We start from the raw sequence: 18,885 nt of genomic DNA, 5'->3' as shown, positions 1-18,885 counted from the left end.
TGACGTGGGAAGAACTGTATTTTTCTCCTTTCCGGCAGCATAAGGTAGGAAAAAAAAATTAGAGACATCTTCAACAACCTTCTGAGCCATCCCGAAGCAGTCAGGAAATGAGCACCTGTCTCATCCCAGCCTCAGATCGGTCAGGAGAACATTCACCTGAGCGCCAGGTTGTTCGACAGCTGATGGATGTGGTCACAAGCAAATCCAGACTCCGCTAAGGAGAGGTTTTACTCAAAGAGACCGTTGTGATTGTGAGAGCACCCGGATGTCAGAAGTCTGCAGCTTCCCGAAATTGAACCGGAAAGGCTTGCTGTAGGTGGCTGGGGGTCAGCAGAGCTCGCGGGGACTTTGGGGGGTGGGGATTTGGCAAGCTGGGGTGTGTGAGCTGCCAGTCTGACAGCCGCCCCTCAGGGCCGCTCAGCACTGCTCAGGTCTGGGGGCGAGCAGGTGCAGGGCCGGGCGGGAGGAGACCAGCCTCATGGCAGTTTGGTCAAGACGAAGCAGAGGGTGAGAAATGGGCAGCTGAGAACACAGGGCCAACTTTAAGAAAACGCTCACTAAGGAGCATCCCCGGCTACCCCAGAGTGAAGGTTTGTTGGCCACGATCGCACGGGGGTGTCCACCTTGATGGGGGTCAGCAAATAAGGGCCAGGGCTTGGAGGGGAAAGGAGGAAGTTCCTGAAGCCGAGTGCCCATGTTTGCCCGCATTCCCTCGAGGAGTCGGCCCCTGTGTCTGGGTCTCCGTAGTTCACCAGGGACAGCCCCCTTGCTCCCCCAAACCCTGTCTCCTCTCATTCCCACCAGGCTCCGGCAGGGGGTGGACATTGAGGCTCTGGGGCCCACGAAGTTTTGCCGTGTCCTGCGACTCACCCTCACCTGATCTCAGGACGGGCAGGACACTTTCCACAGCCACCCCAGGCCTCTCCCATCCTGACCGGCCTGTTTCCCGTCACCTGCTTCCACGGGTGGGGTTGCAGCCTCGCCCCCAGCATGTCTTTCTGACCAGCTCCATCGGATCAACCTGGGCATGGCCTGCACGCTGGGCGCATGCATCTGTGAAAGGGGCACAGCAGCCCCTTTTCATGAGCGAGTAAATATCATCTCCCATACATGGATTGCTGTGCGCTGATGAAACGCCTTCTCGCTCTAGACACTGTGACTCAGGTCACCTTCTAGATTGGTCTCCATTGAGGTAGGCCCAGGGCTTTTGGACTATGCGAGTTGCAAAACAAATCCTCAAAACTCTCACAAGTAACATTTTACCAATTGCACTCCTGGGGCTAAAGATTACAATTTTAAAAATATTTTTAGTTGTTTTTATATAAGAATATACTATAATACAATAGATTTTTAGCTTAACAGTGTAGTAAACTAATATGCTTTGTTTGTATTCAGGATGAAATTGTTCGGAATGTGGTTTCAAAATATCCAAAGCAATGTCTTAATCCATATGAGAAGAAAGGTGGATATTTTAATCTGTACAAATGCTTAGCAAAGGTTTACTATTTTATGAACCTCTCTGCCCCCAGATAGTCCTTATAAGACAAGGATAAAATTATCATTTAAAAATAAACTTAAAGTAAGAACAATTTTATCCAAAGTATTAACAAAGTCTAAACCAATCAAATGAAGCGGTAAACTCAAAAATAATTTCAATGATGCTCTGAGTTCCCGTTTTCTCAAGATTGAAAAATATGCTGACACTTGATCCCCTAAAACTAATGCTTAGTACTAATTTTGTTATTTTTGAAAGGCTTTATTTCATGGAACACAGTTTGTCCTTTATTGTCTTTCCTTTTTTTTGGACTTGAATAATATTTCAGGTTTAAAATAAACATTCTGTATTAGAAGAGGTTTAAATTTACAGAAAAACTCCGTGGATAGGACAAAGGGTTCTCATAACCCCCCCAAGATGGGTTCCCCCAGTTGTTGACATTTAGTCATCGCATCTCCTCAGGCTCCGCTTGGCTGTAACAGGTTCTCTCACGTTCCTTGTTTTTGATGACCTTGACAGTTTGGGAGCACTGGTCAGGGATTTTGTAGCGTGTCCCTCCATGGGGATTTGTCTGATGTTTTCCTCATGATTAGCCTGAATGACGGATTCGGGGAGGGAGCCCCCAAAGGTGAAGGCACATCCATCACACCCTGTCAAGGCTGCACCATCAACATGGCTTAGTGTGCAGAGACTGACCTCGAGCGCCTGGCTGGGGGGGTCTGTCAGGCACCCCACTGTGGAGTTGCTCCCCCCCCCCACCTTTCCATCCGTCCTCTTTGGATGCAAGAACACATGTAAGGAGTGGGGAGTGTTAGAATTTATTTGGAATTGTTCTGCACGGGAGATTTGTCTCTTCTCCCCATTTAATTCTTTACTCAGTTACTTATGGATGTTGGTATGGTTTCATAGATATTTATTTTATAAATTGGGTTATAATCCAATATTACTTAACTTATTTTGTTGCTCAGATTATTCCAGCTTTGGTCATAAAGAGCTCTGTCAGTTGGCTTCTTGTTCCTTTGGCATATCTCTACTGTTGTTTTGTTGTCATTAGTGGTGGTCGTGTTTTTAGCTCTTCCTTCATTCCTGGCACCAGAAGATGCTCCAGGTTCATCTCATATGTTTCCCGCCCCATCCTAGAATCAGCCAGTTGTCCACGGAGCTCTGGCTCCTTTGAATGGAGAATGGTATTAGAAGCCAATATCTGGGTGCTGGTGTCCTAGTTGCTACTGGGGTATAATTACTTCTAGCCCCTTTGAGCTGATAGAACAAGAAAATATGTGTGTGTCCTTATTGCTCCAATCCTTGCCAGCGATTGGCATCATCAATGTTTTGAATTTTAGCAATTCTAATAGGTGTGTGCATCTTGTTTTATTTATTTTTCAATTCCCTAATGAGGAATCATGTCAAGCGTCTTTTCATGTACTTGCCATCTGTATCTTCTCTGATGAAGTGTCTGTTCAAATATTTTGCTCATTTTTAAATTTTTTTTTTCTTATTGTTGAGTTTTGAGAGTTCTTTGTATGTGTTGGACACAGGTTCTTTATCTGATATGTGTTTTGCAATTTGTTTTTCAGTCTGTGGCTTGTCTTTGCATTATCTTAACATTTTATTTCACAGTACAGACATCTTAAATTTTAATAAGGTCCAACTTAACTATTTTTTCTTTCATGGATTGTGCTTTTGGTTTGGTAACTCGTGATCAAATCCAAAGTCGTATAGATTTTTCCCAAATTTTTTTCTGAAAACAGTTTTGCAATTTACCTTTATGTCTATGATCCATTTTCTGTGAATTTTGTGAAAGGTGAAAAATCTTTATATAGGTTCTTTTTTCTTTTTCGCATATAGACACACAGTTGTTCTAGCATCATTTGTTAAAAAGACTATCCCTCCTGCACTGAATTGTCTTAACGTTGGGTGGTGCCAGTCTTCTGACTTTGATCTTCAGTATTGTGTTCACTATTCCGGCTCGTCTGCCTCTCCATAAATATTCTATGGATATCTACAAAAGAGCTCACTAGGATTTTGGTTGTGATCACTATCACAACCAAAGAAATTGGGAAGAATTGCTATCTGACAAACATTGAGACTTCCAGTTCTTGTGCATGGAATATCTCACCATTTATTTAGTTCATTGATATTTTTCATCAGTTTTGTAGTTGTCTGCATCAGATACTGTAGGTATTTTGTGTATTTGTAACTAAGCATTTCATTTTTTAAAATGTTTGGTGGTATTATTTTTATTTTAATCTCAAATTCCAATTGTCCATTGCTGGTATATGGAAAAGCCATTGATTTTTGTATACTAACCTTTTATTCTGTGGCCTTGCTATATTCAGTTACTAGTTCCAAGAAGTTTGGGTGACTCCTTGGGATTTTCTACTTAAAGAATCATGTCATCTGTGAACAAAAACTTTTATTTCTTTCTTCCCAGTCTATATTCCTTTTATTTTATTTTCTTCTCTTATTGCACTGGCCAAGTCCTCCAGTATGATGTTGAACAGGGATGGTGAAAGGGGAACATCCTAGCTGTGATCCCAATCATGGGGAAAAACCACCCAATTTCTCACCATTAAGTATGATGATAGCTACAGGTTTTTGTGGATGTTCTTATCAAGTTAAGGAAATTCTCCTCTATTTATAGTTTAGTGAGAAGTTTCATCATAAGAAGATGTTGGAATTTTTTCAAATGCTTTTTCTGCCTCCATTTATATGACCATACATTTCTTCTTTAGACTGTTGATGTGGTGTATTATATTAATTGATATTCAAATGGTAAACCCATCTTGAATACTCAGAATATATCCTATTTTGCATTGATATATAATTATTATTATAAACAGCTGGATTCCATTTGCTAATATTTTGTTGAGGATTTTTGCGTCTATGTTCATGAGAGATACTGGTCCTCCCTTGTAATGTCTTTACATGGTTTTGTTATTAGGGCTCTGCTGGCCTCAGAATGAGTTAGGAAGTGTTTCTTCTGCTTCTGTTTTCTGGAGGAGATTGGAGAGAATCGGTGTCACGTCTTCCATAAGTGTTTGGCAGAATTCACTGAGGAAACCAACAGTGCCTGGAGCTTTCTTTCTTTCTTTCCTTCCTTCTTTCTTTTTTTTTTTTTGAAGGTTGTTAATTATTGAATCAATTTAGTTAAGAGAAAGAGGTCTATTCAGATTACATATTTCTCCTTGTGTGGATTTTGGTAGTTTATGTCTTGCAAGAAATTGGTCCATTTCATCTAAGTTATCAAATTTGTGGGCATTAAATTATTCATAATATTCCTTTATTATCCTTTTAATGCCCATGGGTTCAGTGGTGATACGCTCTATTTCATTTCTGATACTGATAATTTGTAGTATCTCCCTTTTTTCTTGGTTAGTCCAGCAAGAAGTTTATTGATTATATTGATCTTTTCAAAGAACCAGTTTTAGATTTGTTCACTTTCTCTATTGTTTCCCTGTTTTCAACTTATTTGTTTTATGCTCAGAATTTATTATCTCCTTTCTTCTGCTTATTTTAGGATTAAATTACTGTTTGCTCTGTAGTTTCCTCAAGTTCAAGCTTTGATTATTAATTTTAGATTTTTCTTTTTTCCTAATATATTGCATTTAATTCTGTAAATTTCCTTCTGTTCTATTTTGCTAATGCTGCTGGAATGCAAAACACCAGAAATGGATTGGCTTTTATAAAAGGAGGTTTATTTGGTTACACAGTTACAGTCTTAAGTCCACAATATGTCCATCAACAAAGGGTACCCTCACCGGAGGAAGGCCATTGGCATCCGGAAAACCTCTGAAAGCTGGAAAGGCATGTGGCTGGCATCTACTTGCTCCTAGGTTGCGTTTCAAAACAGCATTCTCCAAAATGTCTGCATCAGCTTCCAATGGCCATCTTCGAAAGGTCTGTCTCAGTTCCAGCTCACTATAAGCTCCTTCTGTCTGAGCTTATATAGTGCTCCAGTAAACTAAACTAGGCCCATGCTGAATGGGTGGGGCCACACCTCCATGCAGATCATCCAATCAGAGTTATCACCTACAGTTGGGTGGGTCACATCTCCATGGCCACTGAACCAATAGGTTCCAACCCAATCCACACTAATAAGTCCGCCCCCACAAGAATGCATTAAAGAATATGGCTTTTTCTGGGGGACATAAATACACAAACCAGCACAGCTTCTAAGCCTTGCTTTCACTGCATCCCCCAAATTTTGATGTTTTACTTTCATTTAGTCCATAATATTTTTGCATTTCTTTTTTTAAATCCAATTTTATTGAGATATATTCACATACCATACAATCACGTATGTATGTAAGATACGTATGATATGTAATCATCCAAAGTGTACAGTTGTCCACAGTACCATCGTATAGTTGTGCCTTCATCAACCCAATCTATTTTTTGAACATTTTCCTTGTACCAGAAAAAGTGAAAATAAGAATAAAAAAAAAAAGTAAAAAAGGACACCCAAATCATCCCCCTACTCCCATCCTATTTTTCATTTAGTTTTTTGTCCCCGTTTTTTTACTCATCCATCCATACACTGCATAAAGGGAGTGTGATCCACAAGGCTTTCACAATCACTCTGTCACCCCTTATAAGCTGCACTGCTATGAAATCATCTTCAAGAGTCAAGGCTACTGGGTTGGAATTTGATAGTTTCAGGTATTTATTTCTAGCTATTCCAATGCATTAAAACCTAAAAAGTGTTATCTATATAGTGCATAAGAATGCCCACCAGAGTGACCTCTAGACTCCAATTGGAATCTCTCAGCCACTGAAACTTTGTTTCGTTTCATTTCACATCCCCCTTTTGGTCAAGAAGATGTTCTCAGTCCCACAGTGTCAGGTCCAGAGTCATTCCCTGGAGTCATATCCCACGTTGCCAGGGAGATTTACACTCCTGGGAGTCAGATCCCACATAGGGGGGAGGGCAGTGAGTTCACCTGCCGAGGTGGCTTAGCTAGAGAGAGAGAGGCCACATCTCAGCAACAAAGAGGTACTCAGGGGGAGACTCTTAGGCACAATTATAAGCAGGTTTAGCCTCTCCTTTGCAATAAGGAGTTCCATAAGGGCAAGTCCTGATATAGAGTGCTTGGTACATCAAACCATCAATCCTCAATGTTTGTGGGAACATCAGCAACAATCCAGGTGAGGAAGCCCAACACCTCCGCATTTCCCCCCAGCTCCTCAGGGGGGCCCTGCATATATATTTTTAATCTCTGTCCAGATTACTTTGGGATGTGTCGCTATTTCAGACTAACATTTGCAAACCTACGCGGTCTCACTTCCTATTAAAAGTTCCATGTAATTTTGAAATGAGTTACATTGTTTAGGAAATATAGTTCTTGTACCAACTAACCATCTCTTTTCTTGGTCTCACATGGAATTTGAGGTTTTAAAATGCAGTCAGTATTGTCCTTTACCCTTTGGTCCAATTTGCCCTAGTCCTAACCTCATCTGCTTCATTCATATCTCTAGTTGAAATCTAGACTCTTTTTCAGCTTTTTTAGCATTTGCTATATGTTCTAATGCTGACATTCATATCTGCCAAGTTCTAGCTCTGAGTTTCAGGTGTCATACAGATACCCAAAGTTCCAGAGACCAATCAGGTTATACACAAAGGGATCAGCATCTCAGAATTTAGAGATAGCCATTACCATTCAGGAATAGATGTGACTGCTGTAAGAGCTTACAATCTAGGAACCATTACAACAAGTGTTCCCCTGATAAGCTGTGCTCTAAGAGTCAATTCTGAGTTTACACATTGTAGTTAGTCCATATCGGTGATGCATTATAGTGTGTGCCTTTGTTTCTGGTGTACTTCACTCAACATTGCTGTCTACAGGATCCATTCACCTCGTTGCGTGTCTCACAGCTTCACTTCTCATAGTTGCTCAGTATTCCATTGCATGCACACACCACAGTTCACCATTCTGTTCCTCAGTCAGTGCACACTTAGGCCACCTCCACCCACTGCACATCATGAATACTGCCTCCATGAACACCAGTGCACATATGTCCATTCATGTCCCTGCTCTCAGATCCTCCAAGTAAATGCCCTGTAATGAGGTTGTAGGACCTTATGGCCCCCACATACGTCGCTTCGTGTGGAACCACCACACTGTCCTCCAGAAAGGCTACACCATTCTACCTCCTAACCGATAGTAAATATATATATATATATATCCTTCTTTCCATGTTTTCTCCAGAACTTTTATCCCTGTTTATATTTTTCCATACAATTTTATAGAGCTATATTCCCATACCATATAATTATCCACAGTGTACTATCAGTTGTTCATGGTATCATCATACAGTTGTGCATTTATCACCACAGTCTGCACTTGAACATATTGATTACGACAAAAAAGTTTTTTTAATGAATAATAAAAAAGATAATTAAAAGAAAATTAAATATCATACAATACAATATAATAGGACGTTCAGACAACACCACCACTACCAAGAATCCCATATCCCTCCCTTATATCCCCCTATCATACACATTTAGCTTTTGTATATTGCCTTTGTTACATTTAATGGAAGCATATTACAATGTTATTGTTGACCATAGACTCCAGTTTGCTTTGATTATATTTTTTTCCCAGTGCCATCCCCTTTACAACACTCTGCAGGGTTGACATTCATTTGTTCTCCCACATGCAAGAACAGTTTCATAGTTGTACATTTAGTCACAATCATTGACCACTCCAGTTAAACAGTCCCAGTCTTTATCTTCTATCTTTACCTCAGGTGTCATTCATGCCCCTATCCCACCCCTTTCAGCTTTACTCACAGACATCTTTGTTCAGTGTAATTACAATATTGTGCTTCCATCACACAGTATTATGCTATCTATTTCTGGATCTATACAGTCAATCCTGCTAAACATTCTGTAGTCCTTCAGCATCAAATGCCTGATCTCTACACTCTTTCTATCTCCTTGTAGTCTGTGTTATTAGCTTTTAACTCTCAAAGTTTCCTTATTAATGTTAGTTCATATCAGTAAGACCATACAGTATCTTTTTGTTTCTGGCTAACTTCATTCAACATAACATCCTCAAGTTTCATCCATGTTATTATATGTTCCGTGTCTTTGTTCTGTCTTGCAGCTGCATAGTATTCCATCATGTGTATGTAGCAGTTTGTTTATCCACTCATGTATTGATAGACATTTGGGCTGCTTCCGTCTCTTGGCTTTTGTGAATAATGCTGTGATAAACATTGGTTTACCAATGTCCATTAGTGTCTTAACTTCCAGTTCCTCTGAGTATATACCTGGTAATGGGATTGCTGGGTCATATGGCAAATCTATACTTAGCTTCCTGAGGAACCTCCACACTGTCTTCTAGAGTGGTTGCACCATTCTACATTCCCACCAACAATGAATAAGTGTGCCTCTTTCTCCACATCCTCTCCAGCACTAGCAATTTTTTGTTTTTTTGGATAATGGCCATTCTGGTGGGCGTGAGATGATATCTCATTGTGGTTTTGATTTACATTTCCCTAATAGCCAGTGAAATTGAGCATTTTTTCATACGTTTTTGAGCCACTTGTATTTCCTCTTCAGAAAAGTGTTTGTCCATGTCTTTTTCCCATTTTTAAATAGGATTGTTTGTCTTTCTGTTGTTGAGTTGTAGGATCACTTTATATATTCAGGATATTAAACCCTTATCTGATATGTGGTTTCCCAGTATTGTCTCCCATTGCGTAGGCTGCCTTTTTACCTTTCTGACAAAGTCCTTTGATGTACAGAGTGTTTAATTTTGAGGAGCTCCCATTTGTCTATTTGTTCTTTGGTTGCTCGTGCTTTGGGTGTGAGGTCTAAGAAACCACCTCCTATCACAAGATCTTTAAGAAATTGCCCTACATTTTCTTCTAAGAGTCTTATGGTCTTGGTGTTAGGTCTTTGATCCATTTCAAGTTAATTTTTGTATAAGGTGAGAGATTGGAGTCCTCTTTCATTCTTTTGGAAATGGATATCCAGTTCTCCAAACACCGTTTATTGAAGAGGCTGCTCTGTCTCAGTTGCTTTGACTTGACTGCCTTATCAAAGATCAATTATCCATAGATGAGAGAGTCTATTTTTGAATAGTCAATTCAATCCCATTGGTTAGTATAGCTATCTTATGCCAGTAACATGCTGTTTTGCTGGTTTTTTTTTTTTTTTACATTTTTTTATTATGATTATTCACATACCATACAATTATCCAAAGATCCAAAGTGTACAACCATCCCCAGTACCATCATACAGCTGTGCATGCATCACCACAATTAATTTTTGTTCAATATTTAGAACATTTTCATTACTCCAGAAAAGAAATAAAGACAAAGAAGAAAAAGAAAAAGAAAAGAAAATGAAACTCAAATCCTCCCATATCCCTAACCAACCCCCTTCTTTGTTGACTCAGTATTGATATAGTACATTTGTTACTGTTTATGAAAGAACGTTGAAATACTACTAACTGTAGTACATAGTTTGCAATAGGTATATATTTTTTCCCTATATGTCCCTCTATTATTAACTTCTGGTTGTAGTGTCATACATTTGTTCTGGTTCATGAAAGATTTCTACTATTTGTACAGTTAATCTCAGACATTGCCGACCACAAGGTTTACTGTTTTATACATTCCCATCTTTTAACCTCCAAATTTCCTTCTGGTGACATACATGACTCTGAGCTTCCCCTTTCCACCACATTCACACACCATTCAGCACTGTTTGTTATTCTCACAATGTGCTGCCATAACCTCTGTTCATTTCCAAACATTTAAGTTCATCCTAGACAAACATTCTGCTCATAATAAGCAAACGCTCCCCATTTTATAGCCTTGTTCTATATCTTGGTAACCTATATTTCATGTCTATGAGTTTACATATTGTAATTAGTTTCTATCAGTGAGACTTTGCAATTTGTCCTTATGTCTGTCTTATTTCACTCAGTATATTGCCCTCAAGTTTTCATCATCAACCCATTTTTTTAAGACGGTTTTGTTCACACCCCATACATTCCATCTAAGTAAACAATCCATGGTTCCCTGTATAGTCACATATTTATGTGTTCACCACCCTCACCACTAATTATATAAGGACATCTACATTTCTTCCACAAAACAGGAGGAAGAGTCAAAGAAGGTAGAGAGGCAAAAGAAAAAGAAAAAAGAAAGGGAAAAAAAACATGACTGCTAGGAATCAGAAACAGGAAAGATAACCTTAGATCCAAGTAAAGAGTCAGACACCACCACCAATGCCAAGAGTCTCACACCCCACCCCTATGCCCCTCTCTTATCTGCATTTACCTTGGTATATTGACTTTGTTACATTAAAGGAAGCATAATAATATGATTCTGTCAATTATAGTCTCTAGCTTACATTGATTGTATTTTTCTCCCAATACCTATTTTTAACACCTTGCCAGGTTGACATTCGTTTGTTCTCCTTCGTGAAAAAACATGTTTCTACATTTTATCACAATTGTTGAACACTCTAGGTTTCACTGAGTTATGCAGTCCCAGTCTTTATCTTTCCTCTTTTCTTCTGGTGTCCCACATGCTCCTAACCTTCCTCTTTCAACCATATTCAGAATTATCTTTGTTCAGCGTACTTACATTGCTGTGCTGCCATCACCCAAAATTGTGCTCCAAACCTCTCAGTCCTGTCTTTTCCTATCAGTCTGTAGTGCTCCCTTTAGTATTTCCTGTAGGACGGTTGTCTGGTTCACAAACCCTCTCATTGTCTGTCAGAGAATATTTTAAACTCTCCCTCATATTTGAAGGACAGTTTTGCCAGATATAGGATTCTTGGGTGGTGGTTTTTCTCTTTCAGTATCTTAAATACATCATACCACTTCCTTCTTGCCTCCATGGTTTCTGCTGAGAAATCCTCACATAGTCTTATCAAGCTTCCTTTGTATGTGATGGATTGCTTTTCTCTTGCTACGTTCAGGATTCTTTCTTTGTCTTTGATGTTTGATAATCTGATTATTAAGTGTCTTGGCATAGGCCTATTCAGATCTATTCTGTATGGAGTACACTGCACTTCTTGGACCTGTAATTTTATGTCTTTCATAAGAGATGTGAAATTTTCATTGATTATTTCCTCTATTATTGCTTCTGCCCCTGTTACCTTCTCTTCTCCTTCTGGAACACCTATGATATGTACATTCTTGTATTTAGTTTTGTCCATAAGTTCTCAGAGATGTTGCTCATATTTTTCCATTCTTTCTTTTGTGTGTAGACTTTCAGGTGTTTTGTTCTCCAGTTCCTGAGTGTTTTCTTCTGCTTCTTGAGATCTGCTGTTGTATATTTCCATTGTGTCTTTCATCTCTTGCTTTGTGCCTTTCATTTCCATATAACCTTTATCTCTTTGCCATATCTTCTCTAAACTTTTTGAATTAATTTAGCATTGTTTGTTTAAATTCGTGTATCTCAGTTGAACTGTAAGTTTGTTCCTTTGACTGGGCCATAACTTTGTTTTTCTTAGTATAGGTTGTAGTGTTCTGTTGTCTAGACATCTGACCTCCTTGGCCACTCCAATCAGGTTTTCCCAGACGAGAACAGCCTCAGGTCCTGGAAGGAGGAGTACCATGCTGTTTTGAGCACTGTAGCTTTGTAATATGCTTCAAAGTCAGGTGGTGTGAGACCTCCCACTTTGTTCCTCTTTCTCAAGACATTTTTGGCTATTCAGGGCACCTTGCCCTTCCGAATAAATTTGGTTATTGATTTTTCTATTTCTGCAATGTAAGTTGTTGGGACTTTAATTGGTATTGCATTGAATCTATAAATCAGTTCAGGTAGAATTGACATCTTAATTATATTTACTCTTCCAATCCATGAACATGGTATGTTTTTCCATTGTTTTATAGGTCCTGTTTGATTTCCTTTAGCAGTTTCTTGTAGTTTTCTTTGTATAGGTCTTTTGTGGTTTTCATTAAATTTATTTCTAAATACTTGATTCTTTTGGTTGCTATTGTAAATGGAATTTTTTTCTTGATTTCTTCCTCTTGTTGCACATTACTTGTGTATAAGAAGAACACTACAGATTTTTGCATGTTGATCTTGTGCCCTGTCACTTTGCTATATTTATTGATTGGTTCTAATAGCTTTGCTGTGGATTTTTCTGGATTTTCTGCATATAGAATCATGTCATCTGCAAAGAGTGAAAGTTTTCCTTCTTCCTCTCCAATTTGGATGCCTTTTGTTTGTTTTTCTTGCCTAACTGCTCTAGCTAGAACTTCCAGCACAGTGTTGAATAACAGTGGTGATAGTGGGCATCCCTGTCTTGTTCCTGATCTTAGAGGAGAAGCTTTCAGCTTCTCCCCATTGAGTATGATGTTTGCTGTGGGTTTTTCCTATATTGTCTTTATCATGTTGAGAAAGTTCCCTTCTATTCCTATCCTTTGAAGTGTTTTCACCAGGAAAGGATGTTGAATTTTGTCAAATCCCTTTTCTGCATCAATCAAGATGATCATGTGGTTCTTCTGATTTGATTGATTGATGTGGTGTATTGCATTAATTGATTTTCTTGTATTGAAACAGCCTTGCATACCTGTAATAAACCCCACCTGATCGTGGTGTATAATTCTTTTAATGCACTGCTGGATTCAATTTGCTAGTATTTTGTTGAGGATTTTTGCATCTATATTCATTAAAGAGATTGGTCTGTAATTTTCTTTCTTTGTAATATCTTTGTCTGATTTTGGTATTAGGGTGATATTGGCTTCATAGAATGAATTAGGTAGATTTCTCTCCTCTTCAAGTTTTTTGAGGAGTTTGAGCAGGATTGGTACTAATTCTTTCTTGAATGCTTGGAAAAATTCACATGTGAAGCCATCTGGTCCTGGACTTTTCTTTTTTGGGAGCTTTTTGATGACTGAGTCAATCTCTTTACTTGTGATTGGTTTGTTGAGGTCATCTATTTCTTCATGAGTTAATGTTGGTTGTTTATGCTTTTGTAGGAAGTTCATTTCATCTAAGTTGTCTAGTTTATTAGCATATAGTTGCTCATAGTATCTTCTCATTATCTCCTTTATTTCTGCAGGGTCAGTAGTTATGTTTCCTTTCCCATTTCAGATTGCATTTACTTGCATCAGCTCTTCGTTTTTTAAGCCTAGCTAGGGGTCCATCAATTTTTTTTTTTTTTATTTTCTCAAAGAACCACTTCTGGTTTTGTTGATTCTCTCTATTGTTTTCCTATTCTCAGTTCCATCTATTTCTGCTCTAATCTTTGTTATTTCTTTCTTTCTGTTTGCTTTGGGGTTAGTTTTTTGTTCTTTCTCTAGTTCCACCAGGTAAACAGTTAATCCCTCAACTTTTGCTCTCTCTTCTCTTTTAATATAGGCATTTAGGGCAATAAATTTTTCTCTTAGCACCACCTTTGCTGCATTCCATAAGTTTTGATATGTTGTGTTTTCATTGTCATTTCCCTTGAGGTATTTACTAATTTCTCTTGTAATTTCTTCCGTTACCCACTGGTTTTCTAAGAGTATGTTGTTTAGTCTCCATACATTTGTGAATTTTACAGTCTTCTGCCTGTTATTTATCATTCCATTATGATCCAGGAAAGTGTTTTTTTAATAATACCAATATTTTTAAATTTGTTGAGACTTGCTTTATGACTCAACATGTGGTCTATCCTAGAGAATGTTCCATGAGCACTTGAGAAAAATGTGTTATCCTGCTTTTGTGGTGTGTAGTGTTCTATAAATGTCTATCAAGTCTAGTTCATTTATTGTACAACTTAGCATCTCCGTTTCCTTATTAATCCTCTGTCTAGATGTTCTATCCATTCATGAGAGCAGTGTATTATTGTAGAAGAATCTACTTCTCCTTTCAGTGTTTTCAGTGTTTGCCTCACGAATTTTGGGGCACTCAGGCTTGATGCATAAATATTTATGATTGTTATGTATTCCTGATGAATTGACCCTTTTATGAATATGCAGTGTCCTTTGTCTCTTTTAATGCTTTTACTTTAGAAGTCTGATTTGTGTGATATTAATATAGTTGCTCCCACTTTTATCTGGTTGCTGTTTGCTTGAAGTATCTTTTTCCAACCTTCACTTTTAGCCTAATTTTGTCCTTGTGTCTAAAGTGAGTTTCTTGTAGACAGCATATAGTTGGGTCCTGTTTTTTAATCCACTCTGCCAATCTGTGTCTTTTTATTGGGGAGTTTAATCCATTAACATTTAGTGTTATTACTGTGAGAGCAGTACTTTCTTCTATCATTTTGTCTTTTGGATTTTACATGTCATGTGTTATTTTTTCCTCTCTCTCCTTTTAGCCTTCCTGATAATATTCATTTCTACACTCTTCTCCAAACCTCTCTCTCCTGTCTTTTCCTATCACCCTGTAGCACTCTCTATAGCATTTCTTGTAGTGCTGGTCTCTTATTCACAAACTCTCTCAGTGTCTGTTTGTCTGAAAATATTTTAATCGCTCTCTCATTTTCAAAGGACAGTTTTTCCAGATAGAGAATTCTTGGTTGTCAGTTGTTCTCTTTCAGTATCTTGAATATATCATATCACTGTCTTTTTGCCTCCATGGTTTCTGCAGAGAAATCTGTTCATATTCTTATTGTGCTTCCCATGTATGTGATAGAATGCTTTTCTCTTGCTGCTTTCAGAATTCTCTCTTTGTCTTTGACATTGGAAATCTGATCAGTAAGTGTCTTGGAGTAGGTCTATTGGGATCTATTCTGTTTGGAGTATGCTGTACTTCTTGAATCTGTAATTTTCTGTCTTTTATAAGAGTTGGGAAATTTTCAGTGAGTATTTCTTCTATTATTCTTTCTGCCACTTTTCCCCTCTCTTCTCCCTCTAGGATACCCATAATATGTATATTCATGTGCTTCATGTTGTCACTCAGCTCCCTAAGACCCTGTTGTATTTTTCCATTCTTTTCAGCATCTGTTATTTTATGTGTGAATTCAAACGTCTTGTCTTCCAATTCACTGATCCTTCCTTTTGCCTCTTCAAATCCACTGTTGTATCCCTCCATTGTCTTTTTCATCTCCTTCATTGTGCCCTTCATTCCCATAAGTTCTGCCATTTGTTTTTTTGAAGTTTATGAATTCTTCTTTATGGTCATCCAGTGTCTTCCTTATATCCTTCATCTTTTTTCTATGTCTTCCCTCAGTTCATTGGCTTGATTTTGAATTCATTTAGCAGATTTGTTTGAACATCTTTAATTTGTTCTTCCTTCAATTCATTGAACTGATTTAGCAATAATTGCTTCAACTCCTGTATCTTGGTTGAACTATTAGTTTGTTTCTTTGGCTGGTTGATACTTTCATGTTTCCTAGTATGGGTTGTTATCTTGAGCTGTCTAGGCATCTGACTTTCTTGATTAGTTTATTCTGGAGCTCATTTTCCCTCTTTTACCTAGGGTTTTCTTGTTGGTTGGCTTTGTTCTCTAACCTTTGCTGATAAGTTCAGCTTATTCCAGGCTTCTTACTTAGGTTCCATTTAGTTGATCAGAGTTTTTCATCTCTTGTTTTTCTGTTTCTTGCCCTGCTTCTATGTAGTCTTTTTGTGTGAGGGTCTCCTCAGATATAGTCAACCTCAGTCACGTTTTCCTAGTCCAGAGAGGCCCAGGTCTCAGGAGGAGGGTATGGAGTTTCCTTGAGAATGAGACCCTCCTGTGAGGTCTTTAGAATCTGTGCTTTTCCTGTGCTGTCCAGCAGGTGGCACTTGCCAGCCTGCAGCTCCCTCACCAGTGTAAGGAGGTGTGAAGTCTTTCATTCTCCTGGTGACCCTGACCCTGCTGGGGGTGTGGCTGACTGAAGCTGGTTTCTGAATTCCAGCCCCTGGGGTCTGAGTTCTCTGAAGGAGGGCTGCCACTGGAGCTGGGCCACATCCCCCTTTACTTGGGAAGTTATGGTGTTTAGTGAATTTTCTCCACCACTAGACTTATTGCTTTGTTTCTCAGAGCTATCTTAGCTCTGTTCTTGCCTGGGCCCAAATTGAAAGTCTTTGAGGCTTTCTGTAGTACTTAGAGCAGTTATTAAAAAAAAAAAAAAAACTGAAAAATATAAAAAAAAAAAAAGAAAAAGAAAAAGAAAGGTCCAGTATAGATTTTTTAAAGAAAAGCCCTTTAATTCAGTCCTTGCAGTTCATATGGGCTATTGAAATGCAAAAAGACAAGGGGTTGGAAAGCAACTAAAGAACTATCAAAAAACCAGAAAAAAACAGCTTTTCAGAGAAGGGCCCTGTTTTCCCCAGTTGGGAAATGTGCCTCATTCTGTTTGAGCCCAGCCCTTCTCTGTATTATGTTTACCCCCAACTCCAAAAGTCTCTGTTTTTGTTTTTGTTTTTTGTGCTATTTTTGCTAGCCCTATCTCCTCTCCACTGGGGTGACTGCTCCCAGATTCTGCATTGTCTGGTATCAGTCTATCTATAGTTGGAGTTTTGTTCAGCAGTCTGAGTTTGTTAATCAGAGCTGCAACTGCAGTTCTCCCTCCTGGTTTCCAGCACTGACGGCCCCACCTCCCTTGGGATTGTGCCTGGCAGGGAGGGGCATGGGTCCCCTGGCCTCCAGAACTTACAATTTTCACTGATCTCAGCTGCTCCACCTGCTGCAGACTGTTGTGTGCCATGTGTCCAAACTCACATTCTTCTGTGGTGCCCATTCCACACAGTTCCTGGCTATCTACCACCTGCCCCACAAGAGTGACTAAAAGACACACCTCACCACTCTGCCATCTTGCTCCTCCTTCTCTGCATTTCTTTTGAGACTTTGTCTTGGTGTATGAGTCATTTAGAATTGTGCTGAGTAATTTATAAATACTGGGGAATTTTTAGCTGTCTTTCTATTGGTGATTTCTGGTTTAATTCCATTGTGCCTTGAGAACAAACATCCTCTGTATGATTTCTATTACTGTATATTTGTTATGGAGGAGGAGGGTGTATTTCAGAATGGTTACTTTTCCCCTCTGCCTGCCAGAGCTATGGGGGGATCTTTCTCAACTTCATCCTAAGCCTCTTGTAGGGTTCCTGTAGGAAAAGACAAAAAAATTTGGGGGACACCCTAAGGCCCCAGGAGCTTCTCATGCTCACGCTAGTCCTCCTTTGGCCTCAAAATGACCAAGCACGTGTTTCTACCTGGTCATGATCCAGGCCAGCAGACTGTGGCTCTGACCCTGCAGTCACCTGTGTCTCCTGATTGCAGGCTGTGGTCTGCCCTAGAAGCTTCTAATGGATCCAAGAAAAATAATAGGAACAGGGACTTGTGACCTCTAAGCTCCTTACATGTCAGAGAGGAAACTACATAAGATCAGTTATCCGAAAACATTTCAGGAATCATGTAGTGAAATGTAAACTCAATTATTGATATTTTGCCCACTGATTTTTTTTAAATTAACATTTAAAGATGTACTGGTACCCACATGTTGAGAAAATTTAAAAGAACCTTCCCACCCATGGAGTGCCCTCTTCTCCTTCCCTTCTCACCTGAACTCTCTGGAGTGTGTTTGATGCATGGGATCATCACTTCGGGCCCACAGGTGCAGCTGTGAAGCCCCTACAGTGCCAAGGCTCCTGTTCCTGGCTGCTGGCCTAGTAAAATCCCAGGGACAGTGGCCCCTATCCTGCAGGGCTCCTGGGCCCACCTGTGCGGAGGTCGGGAGCTGCTGGCCATTCTTGGTAGGAATGTCTGTTAATTGGGCAGACTTGCCCTCCCCAAATGGAGAGGGGCTGCCCCAGGGCATGCTGGGAGCTCCTCAGAGCTCTGCTGCTGCTGCTTGCACGGCCACATCGGTGCCTCGGCGCTGGAGAACCAGGGTCTGTATGTTCGTGCCCATGAGCTGGACACAGAGGAGTGTCCTCCCAGGCCCGTGGGATGGAAAAAAGGCAAGGACAACCCAGAGCATCTGTTACATTGTTGAATTTTCCATCAGTTGTTTTTTTCTTGGCCAACAGTTACAATTTAAGCCCCACAGTTTTAGGGCAAATAGGAGTGGAAAACCAAAAACCCACTGCAGCTGGATATCCATATTTCCATTATATTGACCTTCCTGCCTTGTGCCAGTTTGGATGTATTATGTCCCCCAAAACGCCATGTTCTTTAATGCGATCTTGTGGGGACAGACGTATTAGTGTTGATTAGGTTGGAATCCTTTGGATAGGTTGTTTCCATGGAGCTGTGACCCACCCAAATGTAGGTGATAATGCTGATTAGATTATTTCCATGGAGGTGTGGCCCTACCCATTCAGCATGGGTCTTAATTAAATCACTGGAGTCCTATAAAAGCTCAGACAGAAGGAACTTGGTGCTGCAGCTTAGAGAGACAGTCTGGCGATGGCTGCTGAAAGCTGACTAACTGACACTTTGGAAATGCTAGCCTACAGTTTGTTCCAGAGAAGCTAAGGGAGGACAAAATGCCCCAAGAGCAACAT

The sequence above is a fragment of the Choloepus didactylus genome, chromosome 8 (assembly GCF_015220235.1).
Source record: "Choloepus didactylus isolate mChoDid1 chromosome 8, mChoDid1.pri, whole genome shotgun sequence".
NCBI classification, from domain to species: domain Eukaryota; kingdom Metazoa; phylum Chordata; class Mammalia; order Pilosa; family Megalonychidae; genus Choloepus; species Choloepus didactylus.
This window is presented reverse-complemented; position numbering follows the sequence as displayed.